Source organism: Vicugna pacos, chromosome 35 (genome assembly GCF_048564905.1).
Source record: "Vicugna pacos chromosome 35, VicPac4, whole genome shotgun sequence".
Lineage (NCBI taxonomy): Eukaryota > Metazoa > Chordata > Mammalia > Artiodactyla > Camelidae > Vicugna > Vicugna pacos.
This window is the reverse complement of record NC_133021.1, coordinates 4,713,000-4,727,031: the sequence shown is the minus strand read 5'-3', so window position 1 is coordinate 4,727,031 and position 14,032 is coordinate 4,713,000. Positions and strand designations below refer to the sequence as shown.

At 38.3% G+C, this 14,032-nt stretch overlaps 1 pseudogene; it reads left to right on the top strand.

The window, feature by feature from the left end:
* The window catches only part of LOC102539641 (anoctamin-6-like), a 52,167-nt pseudogene extending 47,737 nt beyond the window's left edge, over positions 1–4,430 (top strand).
* Positions 4,431–14,032: the final 9,602 nt, after the last annotated feature.

The following is a 14,032-nucleotide window of genomic DNA, read 5'->3' as shown; positions in this document are numbered from 1 at the left end:
TTGGCCAGGTATCAAAGCTACAGGCACAAGAATTTGACAATATGTCACTGTCTGGATCATAATCACAATTTTACACAGTAAAACAAGATTCCTGGGACCACCTAGCTGTCAGCCCACCTGACTCCCCACCTGAAGAACCCTCAATTTATCGGATTTGCTTGCTACCCCTACTTTTTGGAGAAAGCTGGCAAATCACACACAGTCAATGACTGCTAGGTTATGTCCATTCCCATTCACTCAAATTGCCCCATTGTCAGTATCCACTGTGCTGCAAAACATAGACATTATAATGTTCAGAAATATGACAGTGAGGCCTTTCCAGTTCCACATTCAGAGAAGTATGAATCTGTCATGTTTAATATGTCATATGACACTAAGCAAGGCAGGAAAGTAGGCTCTGTGCTTTAAGAAAATTTTTAGCAACAGCTTTTAAAATTAAAAGTGTTTTTGTTTGACCTTCAGCTAACCAGAAAATTCAATTGATTCTTATTACCCATTACTCAGGTGTCCTGGTTTGGTTGTATTAGGCACTTTTTCCTCATCACCCCAACATGGCTTTGCTCCATCAGCACAGATGGAGTGTCTCCAAGGCTGCTCCGTGTGCATGGGTGTGTTTGTGTACACACGTGCACCCACTGATTGGTGCCACTGATTGATATCCAGGAGTTGTTCTGCCTTATTACTCAGGCATTGCTTTATTATACCATAGAAGACTGCTTTTAGATCATTGATTGTACTATAGACCATCCTCTTGCCCACATTAGGAAATGACATCTTCCAAGACACAGGTCTTGTTTGCTTGTATATATGTATAAGTAAGAATTAAACATGTATGTCATCCCCTCACATATTTAATTTGTGCCTTCCCAATCAAATGTGCATAGTAAAGGCTAACTTCCCATAACAGGAGAACTTTAAGGAAATAAGAAGAAGAAATTAGCCACCAGGGAGAAGATAGGGCATCAAGCAGGAGTTTGGTATCAAATCATTTATTCTAAACCTGCTCTGGCTCAATAAATAAGTGGGATTGACATTGTTGTATCATGCCAGAGCATTTGCTATTGAAGGCCGATTTTAATTTACTTTGATATAAGTGGAAAATTGTGTTGGAACAACATGGGAAATGAATCACAGTGCATCTATCTGTACTCCTGCAGTGTGTCTCAGAGCTGCTTAACTTTGAGGAAAATTATGTTGCCAGGAGACAATAGAATTGTTTTCCTTGTTGGAAATTTTGTAGCTTCCAGAAGCACATCTGCAGGTGATTCTGTAAAAGTCTAGGGTTGAATTAAATAACAGGAAATTTTAACCTATTGAAATCTAGGAGAAGTGAAATATTTTTGCTTACCACCACCACCACCACCACCATCACCACCAGGCAAGCACGTGTACACCCAGAGAGATTTCACATCAGAGGAAATGACACAGCTGGTTCTGTTACTGAGGCCAAACTTGTTCTGCTCATGGCACAACAGTGATAAATAAATAAATCAGGAGTTGAGGTTTTGGGGCAAGGAATAGTAACTTTATTCAGAAAGCTGGCAGACCAAGAAGATGGGGGACTAATGTCCTGGAGAACCATCTTGCCCAAGTCTGAATTCAGGATCCTTTTAAACTAAAAAGGAGAGGGGGTGTGGTTGATTGTGCAAACTTCTTGCTGCAGGCATTCTTTGTTCTTGTAGCCATCCATGTGGGTCAGGCTATGGTGTCCCTGTAAACCTCCAACAAAACAATGGTTATTCCCTATTTTGCAACTTGCCATCTCTGCATAAGTTCAGAAGTGCTAACATCCTTAAAGGTCAGAGCCCCAAGAATAGGCTTTCCTGTAGGTTTTAGGCTAAAGGCAATGTTGTTTTACAAAAGATGCAGAGCCAGAAAGATTAAGCCTGGAAAACAAGGCACAGTGCTTCAAAGTAAAGGAACAGATCCATTATGGCATCAGAATTGTTCTCTATTACAGTTCTAGTTGGGGGAAATTTTGCAATAGAAAATCCCCTTAGTTGTTTTTCTTGCTTTGCCTAAGATCTTGTTTGTTGGCTTGTGGTCTCATGGTGTCTAAACCGTATGTTCAGATGAATACTACTAAAATCATATGGTGCAGAAACATATATGTTCTGCTTCAAAAAATGACTGAAACATTTAGCTTTGTTTATTACCATAGAATTTGGATTGAATCTATTCTCGACTTTCTTCTACCTTCAAACCAGTTTTTTACTGGAGGGTTTATAGCCCAAATTAAAAAATTTTGGAGAAAACTCATGTTATTCATAAAAGCTTTATATCTGAATTTAAGATTAACCCATATTTATACTTTTAACCACAGTAAATTTTGTTAGTTGATCTCTTATGACATTTTTAACTTTGTCCATATAATCTTTTGGAAGTTGAGAGGCTTAGACACTTGATCTAACAAAACAGGTATCATTGCTTGACTCTGTGAATGGAAGAATCCCAGTATAGTTTCCTGCTAGTATATTATATTAAAAATAATAAAGAATTCTTGCTATCTAATAAAGCAACAGACAGAAGCAATACTGAGTGTTTAAAATAAATCAGATTGTGGTTTCACTTATCTAAACAAGTGAAGATAGTATAGGGAAAAATTATGAATTTGAAGGAAAATATATTTTATGCAATTAATATTTTATCTTTAAGAAGTAAATGATTAAAAACCAATTTTTAATCATTTATCTACAAAGGAGTTATATAAAGCCAACATTTTCATAAGTGTTACATATACAAAATGGCTATCTAAATATACATTATTAAAGAATAAATTATACCAAATTGATCTCCAAGGTTGATTGATTTTCATGATATTTCTAATTTTTGATAACATAACTTTCATATAACATATCCAAGTAGCTCTTGAGTTATCCACAGTACCCTAGTCTACAGTTATGTTTACTGTACTTAAAAAATGTAATAGGCAAGGATCAAGCCCTTGCTTTTGAACTGCCAGTGGACTTCTGGATATTCCCTTAAGTTAAAGGTGAAAAGCAAAATAACTGTTCTACTTTAAAGCAGTTGCTCAAAGATTTTAAGACATTCACTGTCTATATTCAGTTTACAGGAAAGAATTAAGTTTTCTGAATCTTAAAAAAAATCTACTGCTGAAAATGAAATTCTGGCATGTCTGTTGACCATAACTATAAAGGCTGTAAATTAATGCTCCCTTTACTGTTTTCTTCCCAGCATAGGACATGATCATCACTTTCACACCAGACACGATCTCCTGTCTGGTGTATTACTGGTCATTCTCTGTCCCAACCAAGGGTGACCACCTGCATGGAGGTGGAGGGACAAAACAACAACACCCTCTGCTATTTCAGCATCATGGACTTCAAAGCAAAAGCAAGGAAAATTCATACATTAGGCTTAGCAACCATACCTCATGCAGGTAAGTTCTGTTTACAGGTGTTTAAAAATGCATTTCATCTTTTGTAAGACTTTTATTGTTATATAATTCTGCTTGGTATCACAGCTGCCAGAGGGTTTTTTTTCAAGTTTTCTTTTTAGATTAACTTAAACAAGGAAAAGATATAAAAGTTAATACAGACCAGAGTTAGAAACTTCAAACCAAACCATAAAGCAACATTTTAAAATGAGAGTTTCAAGTGAGTACAGGGAGGTGGATCCAGGAGAAAACTCTTTTTTTTTCTCTGTTTTATATTTTAGTGCTTTATTTTGTGTTGAAAAGTTTCTTTTTTTCTTCTTTTTCTCTTTTTAAATGTTTTTATTGAGTAATAGTCATTTTACAATGTTGTGTCAAATTCCACTGTAGAACACAATTTCTCAGTTATACATGAACATACATATATTAATTGTCACCTTTTTTTCACTGTGCAGGAGAAAACTCTCATATGTTAGAAATGAAGAAACTCTTATGAGTTCCAAAATGTAAGATGATTCAATTATTCTGAGTAATGTGTTATTTAAGCACACCCTGATGATCCTGAATGATGACAAACTAGCACAGTCACTTAACAAAGCAACACAAAGACAAACAATGTAACATGGTAACCACTAGTTTGTTCTCTATAAGTCTGTTTCTTTTTTGTTATATTCACTAGTTTATAATTTGTTGTATTTTTTAGATTCCATGTATAAGTGATATCATACAGTATTTGTCTTTGTCTGCCTCATTTCACTAAGCATAATACCCTGCAAGTCCATCCATGTTGTTGTAAATGACAAATTTTCATTTTTTATGGCTGATTAGTATTCCATTGTATGTATGTGTGTGTGTATATATGTATCTATATATATACACCAAGGATCAAATGGTAGTTCCATTTTTAGCTTTTTGAGGAACCTCCATACTGTTTTCTACAGTGGCTACACCAATTTACATTCTCACTGACAGCATATGAGGGATTCCTTTTCTCCATATCCCTGCCAACATTTGTTATTTGGGTTCTTTTAGATGACCATTCTGACAGGTATGAGGTGATGCCCCATTGTGGGTTTGATTTGCATTTCTCTGATTATTAGTGGTGGTGAGCATCTTTTCACATGCTTGTTGGCCATCTGTATGTCTTATTTGGCAAAATGTCTATTCAGATCTCCTGCCTAATTTTCAATTGAGTTGTTATACAAATATCGTTTATAATGATATATGTAACAAACATAAAAGCTCCTAAATATATGAAGCAAACATTGACAAAATTGCAGGGAGAAGTAGAAAGCTCTACAATAATAATAGAAGACATCAATAACACACTTTTAATAATAGGTAGAACAACAAGACAGAAGGTCAATAAGGAAATAGGCAGCTTGAACAACATTATAGATCAGTTGAACCTGAGAGAGATATATATAGAAAACTTCACTTCACAAAACAGCAAGACACATTGTTCTCTAGTATATATGGAATATTCTCCAGGTTACACTATATGTCAGGCCACAAAAATGTCTCAATAGATTTAAAGAGATTGAAATCATACAAATAATCTTTTAAATCAAAATGGAATGAAACTAAATATCAGTAGCAGAAAAAAACTGGGAAGATCCACTAATGTGAGGAATTAACACCCTTAAACCACCCATGGGTCAGAGAAGGAACTATAAGAAAATTAAGGAAAACTGAGTCAAATGAAAATGAAAACCTAGCATAAAGAACTTAGGGATTCTGCAAAAGTAGTGCTAAGAAGGAAATTTATACCTGCAAATGCTTATATTAAAAAAAGAACAATTCCCAAATCAACAATTTACACCTTAAAAACTAAAAAAGAACAAATTAAATGCAAAACTAGTAGCAGAAAGTTAATAATAAAGATTCAAGCAGAGATACTCAAAATGAAAACAGAAAAGATACAGAGAAAAATCAATAAAACCAAGAGTTGTTTTATTGAAAACATAAACAAAATTGACAAACTTTTTGCTAGGTTGACTATGGAAAAAGGAAACACAATCAAATAACTAAAATCAAATGAAAGAAGGGATGCTACAATAAATTTTACAAAAATAAAAAGTATTATAATAGCATTATGAAAAATTGTACACCAACAATTTGGCTATCTCAGATGAAATAGACAAATTTCTTGAATCACAAAACCTACCAAGACTGAACCATAAAGAAATAGAAAATCTAAACATCCAAAACTAGTTAGGAGATTGAATCAATGATCAAAAAACTTCCAACAAATAAAGGTCAGGGCCAGAAGACTTCACTTGTGAAGTCTACCAAATATTTACAGAAGAATTAACACTGATTCTCCCCCAAACTCTTCCAAAAAATTGAAGAGGAGGGAGCATTTCCAGACTCATTTTATGGTGTCACCATTACACTGATACCAAATCCTGACAAGGACACTATAAAAATTGCAGAAAAATATCCCTGATGAAAATTCTCAAGAAATTATCAGCAGACAATTTAACAGCACATTTGTAAGTATTATACACTGTGACCAAGTGGAATTTATTCCTGGAATGCAAGAATGGTTCAACATACAAATGTTAATCAATTTAATATACCACAGTAGCAGAAGAAAGGTGAAGGGAATCCATGATCATCTCAATTTATGCAGAAAGAGCATTTGACATAATTTAACACTTTTAATTATGTAAACCCTTAACAAACTAGGAATAAAAGCTAACTACCTCAACATAATAAATGATACATATGAAAAGCCCACAGCTAATATACTCAATGGTGAGGCTGAGGGCTTTCCCTCTAAGAAAGCTTAATAAAGAGACTAAATTCTTCACAAGGAAATTCACAAAATACCATTAAATAGAATAATATTCAAGATTCTCTATATCTTCTTTATAGACCAAAAAAAAATCCAAAACAAAAAACTTACACCAGGAACATAATGATAAGAGTCCCTAGTTGAGGGCAGCAATGAACAGGAGACTACAGTAGACACGTGACTAGATTGTATAGTAGGAAATATTTAGAAACATTACATAAAATTTATATTAGTCAATAGACTCACACAAGTCAATGGAACAGAATAGAAAACCCAGAAATAGCCCCCACCCAAGAACAGGAAGCTGATTTTTGACAAAGATACAAAAAGCAATTTTTGAAAAGTCTTCAACCAATGGTGCTGGGACAATTGGATATGCATAGAAAAAAATGAACCTTGACCTAAGTCTTACACCTTATGAAAAAATAACTCAAAATGAATCACAGACCTTCATGTAAAACATAAATATATCTAGAAAAACATACTCTGATTTCTCAGCATGTTTCCTAGAGAAAGTTTCAAATTAAGGCAGTTTGTGCTGGAAAATACATTTGGAGTGATTGCTCACCTTTTGTATATAGGTAAGCCTGTCATCCTAACAAAGAAAATCTGTTCCCAACAAGGTAGTTGAAGGACAGCTTCCAACAAATTAAGATCCCAGATTGGAACATGTGGAGAAGTGTTCATTCAGCTAGCCAGAATAGCCATGGTATATCTAGAAACAATTACCCTGAAATAAAAGTCAAGTTCTGTAGAGATGGTTTGAAGGTAAAGGAGGTTTGAGCTGGAAAACCGAGTTGGAGAGAGTGCCTCTCATTATGTATTTAGGAAGGCTTGTCAACATAACACAAAAATTTTTGTTCCCAACATGGTAGGTGAATAACAGCTTGCACACACATTTGGATCAAAAAATGGAACATGTGGGAAAGCCTTCATTCAGCTAGACTGAAAGTGAAGGGTACAAGTATAAACAAGGTAAATTCTCAGCAAGCTTCCAAGAGCTGGTTTCAAGGGAAAGGAAGTTTGTGCTGAAAAACCAAGTTAGAGTGAGTGCCTCCCCTTATATATATGTGTAGGCCAGTGTCACTAACCCATAAACTAGGTGTTACCAACAAGGTAGTTGAAGGACGGCTTCCACAGACAATCGGATCCCAGAATGGAACATGTGTAGAAACGATCATTCATCTAGCACAAAGGACAAGGGTACATCTAGAAACACTTACCCTGATTTCTCAGCAAGTTTCCTAAAGACAGTTTCAAGGTAATGGCAGTTTGAACAGGAAAACCGAGTTGGAGAGAGGGCATTTGCTTTTATATACAGGTACACCAGTGCCCCTAACCCAGAAACTCTGTATTCCCAACTAGGTAGTTTAAGGACGGTTTCTAAACACATTTGGATCCCAGAATGGAACATATGCTGAAGAGTTTATTCATCTAGCACAAAGAGAAAGGGTGCATCTAGAAACACTGACTTCTCAGCATGTTTCTGAGAGCAGGTTTAAAGGTAAAGGCAGTTTGCTCTACAAAACTGAGTTGGAGAGAGTGCCTCCCCATATATATATATATATAGCTAGGCCAGTGCCACAGAACTAGAAACCCTGTGTTCCCAAGAAGTTAGTTGAAGGATGGTTTCCACATACAGTCAGATCCCAGAATGGAACATGTGCTTAAGCATTCATTCATCAAGCAGAAATGGCAAGGGTAAATCTAGAAACACTTACTCTGTTTTCTCAGCATGTTTCCTAGTGCCGGTTTCAAGGTAAAGGCAGTTTGTGCTGGAAAACCTGGTTGGAGTGAGTGTCTCCCCTTATAAATATAAGTAGGCCAGTGCCCCTAACCAAGAAACTCTCTGTTCCCAACAAGGTAGGAGAATGAAGCCTTCCACACATAATTGGATCCCAGAATGGAACATGTGGAGAAGTGTTCATTCGTCTAGCACAAAGGACAAGGATATATCTAGAAACACTTACCCTGATTTCTCAGCATGTTTCCTAGTGACGGTTTCAATGTAAAGGAAGTTTGTGCTCAAAAACCATGTCGGAGTGAGTGAATCTGCTTTTATATATATATATATAGGCAGGCAAGTGCCCCTAACCCAGAAACTCTGTATTCCCAACAAAGTTGTTGAAGGATGGCTTCCACACACATTTGGATACCAGAATGGAACATGTGGAGAAGCGTTCATTCATCTAGCACAAAGGGCAAGTGTACATCTGGAAACACTTACCCTCATTTCTAAGCATGCTGCCTAGAGTAGGTTTCAAGGTAAAGGCAGTTTGCACTGGAAAACTGAGTTGGAGTGAGTACCTCCCATAATATACATAGGTTGGCCAGTGCCCCTAACTGAGAACCTCTGTGTTCCCAACAAGCTAGGTAAAGGACAGCTTCCACACACATTCAGTTCCCAGAATGGAACATGTGGAGAAACATTCATTCATCTAGCACAAAGGGCAAGTGTACATCTGGAAACACTTACCCTCATTTCTAAGCATGTTGCCTAGAGTATGTTTCAAGGTAAAGGCAGTTTGCACTGGAAAACTGAGTTGGAGCATGTGCCTCCCCTAATATATATAGGTAGGCTAGTGCCCCTAAACCAGAAACTCTGTGTTCGGATCAAGGTAGGTGAATCATGGTTTCTGCACACATTAGGATCACAGAAGCATTCTTTTATTCTAGCAGAGTGGGCAAGGTTACACGTGGAAATACTTTGCCTGATTTCTCAGCATGTTTCATCGAGCCAGTTTCAAGGTAGAGGCTGTTTGCATTGGAAAATTGAGTTGAAGTGAGTGCCTCCTTTTATATATATAGGTAGCCAAGTGCCCTTAACACAGAAACTCTGTGTTCTGAACAAGGTATGTGAGGAGGGCTTGCACACACATTCGAATGTCAGAATGGAAAATGTGGAGAAACGTTAATTTATCTAGCACAGAGAGCAAGTGTACATCTAGAAACAATTACCCTGATTTCTCAGCATGTTTCCTATAGTCAGTTTCAAGGTAAAGGCAGTCTGTGCTAATAAATGACTTGGAGTGAGGCTCTCCCCTAATATATATAGGTAGGCCAGTGACTCTAACCCAGTAACTCTGTGTTCACAACAAGGTTTCTGAAGGTTGGCTTACACATACATTCGGATCCCAGAATGGAACATGACGAGAATTGTTCTTTAACCTAGCTCAAAAGGGAAAGATATATCTTGAAATACATACCCTGTCTTCTTGGAATGTTTCCTTGAGCTGGTTTCAATGTAAAGGCAGTTTGTTCTGGTAAGTCGAGTTGGATCAAGAGCCTTTCCTTATATATACAGGTTGGCCAGTTCCCCTATCCCAGAAACTCCATGTTAACAAGGTAGGTGAAGGACTGCTTCCACACAGATTAGAAACCCAAAATGGAACATGTGAAGAAGCATTCATTCATCTAGCACAAGGGGAAAGTGTACATCTAGAAACCCATACCCTGATTGCTCAGCATGTTTCCTGGAGCAGATTTTAAGAGAAAGGCAATTTGTGCTGGAAAACCGAGTTGGAGAGAGTGCATACTCATAGGTATGTAAGTAGAGTCCCCCCCCACACACAGAAAGTCTGTGTTCCCAACAAGCTAGGTGAAGGATGGCTTCCAAACACATTCGGATCCTAGAATGGATCATGTGAAGAGGTGTTCATTTGTCTACCATACAGGGCATGGGTATATCTAGAAACACTTACTGTGGTTTCTCAGCATGTTGCCTAGTGACATTTCCAAGGGAAAAGCAGTTTGTGCTGGAAAACAGAGAAGGAATGAGTGACTCCAAACAGGTATGTAAGTAGTGTAGTTCCCCTAACACAGAAACTGTGTTCCCAACAAGCAAGTTGTAGACGGCGTTCACACACATTCAGATTCCAGAGTGGAGCATGTGGAGATGCGTTCATTCATCTATCGTACAGGTAATGGTTATATCTAGAAACACATACTCTGATTTCTCAATAAGTTTCATAGAGCCGATATCAAAGGAATGCCCATTTGTGCTGGAAAACTGACTTTGGTCGAGTGCCTGCCCACAGATATGTAAATGGCATTGCTCTTCTTACCCAGAAACTCTGTGTTCCCAACAGGCTAGTCGAAGGATTACTTCCAAGCATGTTGGGAACTAACATTGGAGTATGTGGGGATGAGTTAATTCAACTAGCATACATAGCATGGGTATATCTAGAAACACATCTGATTTCTCAGCATCTTTCGTAGAGCCGTTTTCAAGGAAAAGGCAGTTTGCACTGGAAAACCGAGTTGGAGTGAGTGCCTTTATATAGATATGTAAGAAGTGTAGATCCCTGAACACAGAAATCTGTGTTCCCAACAATCCAGATGAAGGACGTCTTCCACAAACATTCGGATCCCAGAATGAACCATGTGGAGATACCTTCATTCATCTAGCATACAGGGCATGAGTCCATGTAGAAACACTCTCTGAATTCTCAGCATTTATCCTAAAGCCGGTATTAATGGAAAGACAGTTTGCACTGAAAAACCGAGTTGCAGCATGTGCCTACCCATAAATATATAAGTAGTGTAATTCCCCTAAGACAGAAACTCCATGTTCCCAACAAGCTAGGTGAAGGACAGCTTCCACTTACATTTGGATCCCAGAGTGGAGTATGTGGAGAGACTTTCATTCATCTAGCATACAGGGCATGAATATGTCTAGAAACACTCTGATTTCTCAGCAAGTTTCATAGAGCCAGTTTCAAGTGAAATGTATTTTGTGCTGGAAAACAGAGTTGGAGCCAGTTCCTTCTCATAGATATGTAGGCAGCTTACTTCCCCTAAAACAGAAACTCTGTGATCCCAGCAATCTAGGTGAAGGATGGCTTCCACACACATTCTGATCCCAGAATGGAGTATGTGGAGAGGCGTTCATTCATCTAGCATACAGGGCATGGGTACATCTAGAAACACTCAGCATGTTCCCTAGAGCTGGGTTCAGGGGAAATGCAGTTTTCACTGGAAAACTGAGTTGGAGCAGATGCCTCCACATACGTATGTAAATAGCACAGTTTCCCTAATACAGAATCTCTGTGTTCCCAACAAGCTAGGTGAAGGACAGCTTCCAAATACATAGGGATCTAAGAATGGAATATGTGGGGAGGCATTCATTCAACTAGCATACATCACATGGGTATATCTAGAAACACTTACTCTCATTTCTCAGTGTCTCTCATAGAGTCATTTTCAAGGGAAAGGTGGTTTGCGAAGGAAAACTCAGTGGAGCGAGTGCCTTTCCATACTAATTTAAGTAGTGTAGATCCCCTAACCAATAAACTATATGTTCCCAACAATCTAGGTAAAGAACTACTACCATACACTTTTGAATTCCAGAATGGAGCATGTGGAAAGGCATTCATTCATCTAGCATACAGGATATGAGTACATCTAGAAACACTCTCATTTCTCAGCATGTTTCTTAGAGCCAGTTTCAAGGGAAAGATAGTTTGCACTGGAAAACCAAGTTGGAGTGAGTGCTTCCCCATAGATATGTAAGTAGCATAGTTTCCATAAGCCAGAAACTCTATGTTCCCAATAAGCTAGGTGAAGGATGGCTTCCAAATATATAGGGATCTAAGAATGAAGTATGTGGGGAGGTGATTATTCAACTAGCGTAGATCACATGGGTATATCTCGAAACACTTACTCTCATTTCTCAGCATCCTTCATAGAGCCGTTTTCAAGGGAAAGGCAGTTTGTGATGGAAAACTGAGTGGAGGGAGTGCCTCTCCATAGGTATGTAAGTAGTGTAGTTCCCCTAAGATAGAAACTCTATATTGCAGACAATCTAGGTGAAGGATGGCTTCCACACACGTTCAGATCCCAGAATGGAGCATGTGGAAAGGCATTCATTTATGTAGCATTCAAAGTATGAATATATCTAGAAACACTTACTCTGATTTATCAGCATGATTCCTAAACCTGATTTCAAAGGAAAGGCATTTTGCACTGGAAAACTGATTTGGACCCAGTGCCTCCCCATAGGTATGAATATAGCTGAATTCTCCTAACACAGAAACTCTGTGTTCCCAACAAGCTCGGTGAAAGAAGTCTTCCACAGCCATACAGATCCCAGAATGGAGCACGGCAAAATCCATTCATTCATCTAGCAAACAGGGCATGGGTACGTGTAGGAACACTTACTCTGACCGTTCATCATGTTTTCTAAAACAGGTTTCAAGGGAAAGGCTGTTTGCATTGGAAAATCTGGTTGGATCAAATGCATGCCCATAGATATATAAGTAGCCTAGTTCCCATAACACAGAAATTATGTGTTGGCAACAAGCTAGGTGAAGGACAGCTTCCACACACATTTGGATCCCAAAATGGAGCATGTGAAGAAGCGTTCATTCATCTAGTATACAGGGCATGGGTACATCTAGAAACACTTTGATTTCTCAGCATGTTTCCAAGAGCCAGTTTCAAGGGAAAGGAAGTTTACCCTGGAAAAGTGAGTTGGAGTATCTCCTCATTGATATGTAAGCACAGTAGATCCTCTAACACAGGAACTTAGAGTTCTCAATAATTTAGATGAAGAATGGCTGCCACACACATTCGAATCCCAGAATGGAGCATGTAGAGAGGTGTTCATTCATCTGTCATATATTTAATTGTTATATCTAGAAACACATACTCTGATAACTCAAAATGCTTCTTAAAGCCAATTTCAAAGGAAAGGCCGTTTGCCCTGGAAAACTGAGTTTGAATGAGTTCCTGCCCACAGATATGTAAGTGGCATTGTTACCCTAACAGAAACTCTGTGTTCCCAACAAGTTAGGTGAAGGATTGTTTCCAAACATATTGCAATCTAAGAATAGAGGATGTGGGGAGGCATTCATTCAAATAGCATACATAGCATGGTTATATATAGAAACACTTACTCTGATTTCTATGCATCTGTCCTAGAGCCGGTTTCAAGGGAAAGACACTTTGTGCTGGAAAACCGAGTTGGAGCAACTGCCTCTCCATAGGTATGTAAGTAGCGTAGTACCCCTAACAGAAACTCTTTGTTCCCAAAAAGTTAGGTGAAGGATGGCTTCCACACACATTCGGATCCCAGAATACAACATGTGGAGGGACCTTCATTCATCTAGGATACAGAGCATGGGTACAACTAGGAACAATTACCTTGAAATCTCAGCATGTTTCCTTGTGCTGGGTTAAGAGAAAGTCAGTTTGTGCTGGGAAAAAGAGTTGGGGGGTACCTACACAATTGTATGTAAGTAGTGTAGTTCCCCTAACCCAGAATCTCTGTTTTCCCAACAAGCTAGGTGAAGGATGGTTTCTTCAAATACTCGGATTCCATAATGGAGCATGTGGAGAGGTGTTCATTCATCCAGCATATAGGGAATGTGTACATCTAGAAACACTTACTATGATTTCTCAGCATGTTCCCTAGTGTCAGTTTTAAGGGAAAAGCATTTTGTGCTGGAACACCAAGTTGGAGTGAGTGAATACCCATAGGTGTGCAAGTAGTGTAGATCCCCTAGCCCAGAAACTCTGTGTTACCAACAATCTAGGTGAAGGACAGCATCCACACACATTCAGATCCCACAATGGAGCATATGGAGATGTGTTCTTACATCTAGCATACAGGGCATGGGCACATCCAGAAACCCTTACTCTGATTTCTCAGCATGTTTCCTAGAGCCAGTTTCAAGGGAAAGGCAATTTCCATTGGAAAACCAAGCTGGAGTGAGTGCATGCCCATAGGTGTGTAAGTAGCGTAGATCCCCTAGACCAGTAACTCTATGTTCCCAACAAGCTAGGTGAAAGATGGCGTCCACACACTTTCAGATCCCAGAATGGAGCATGTGGAGAGG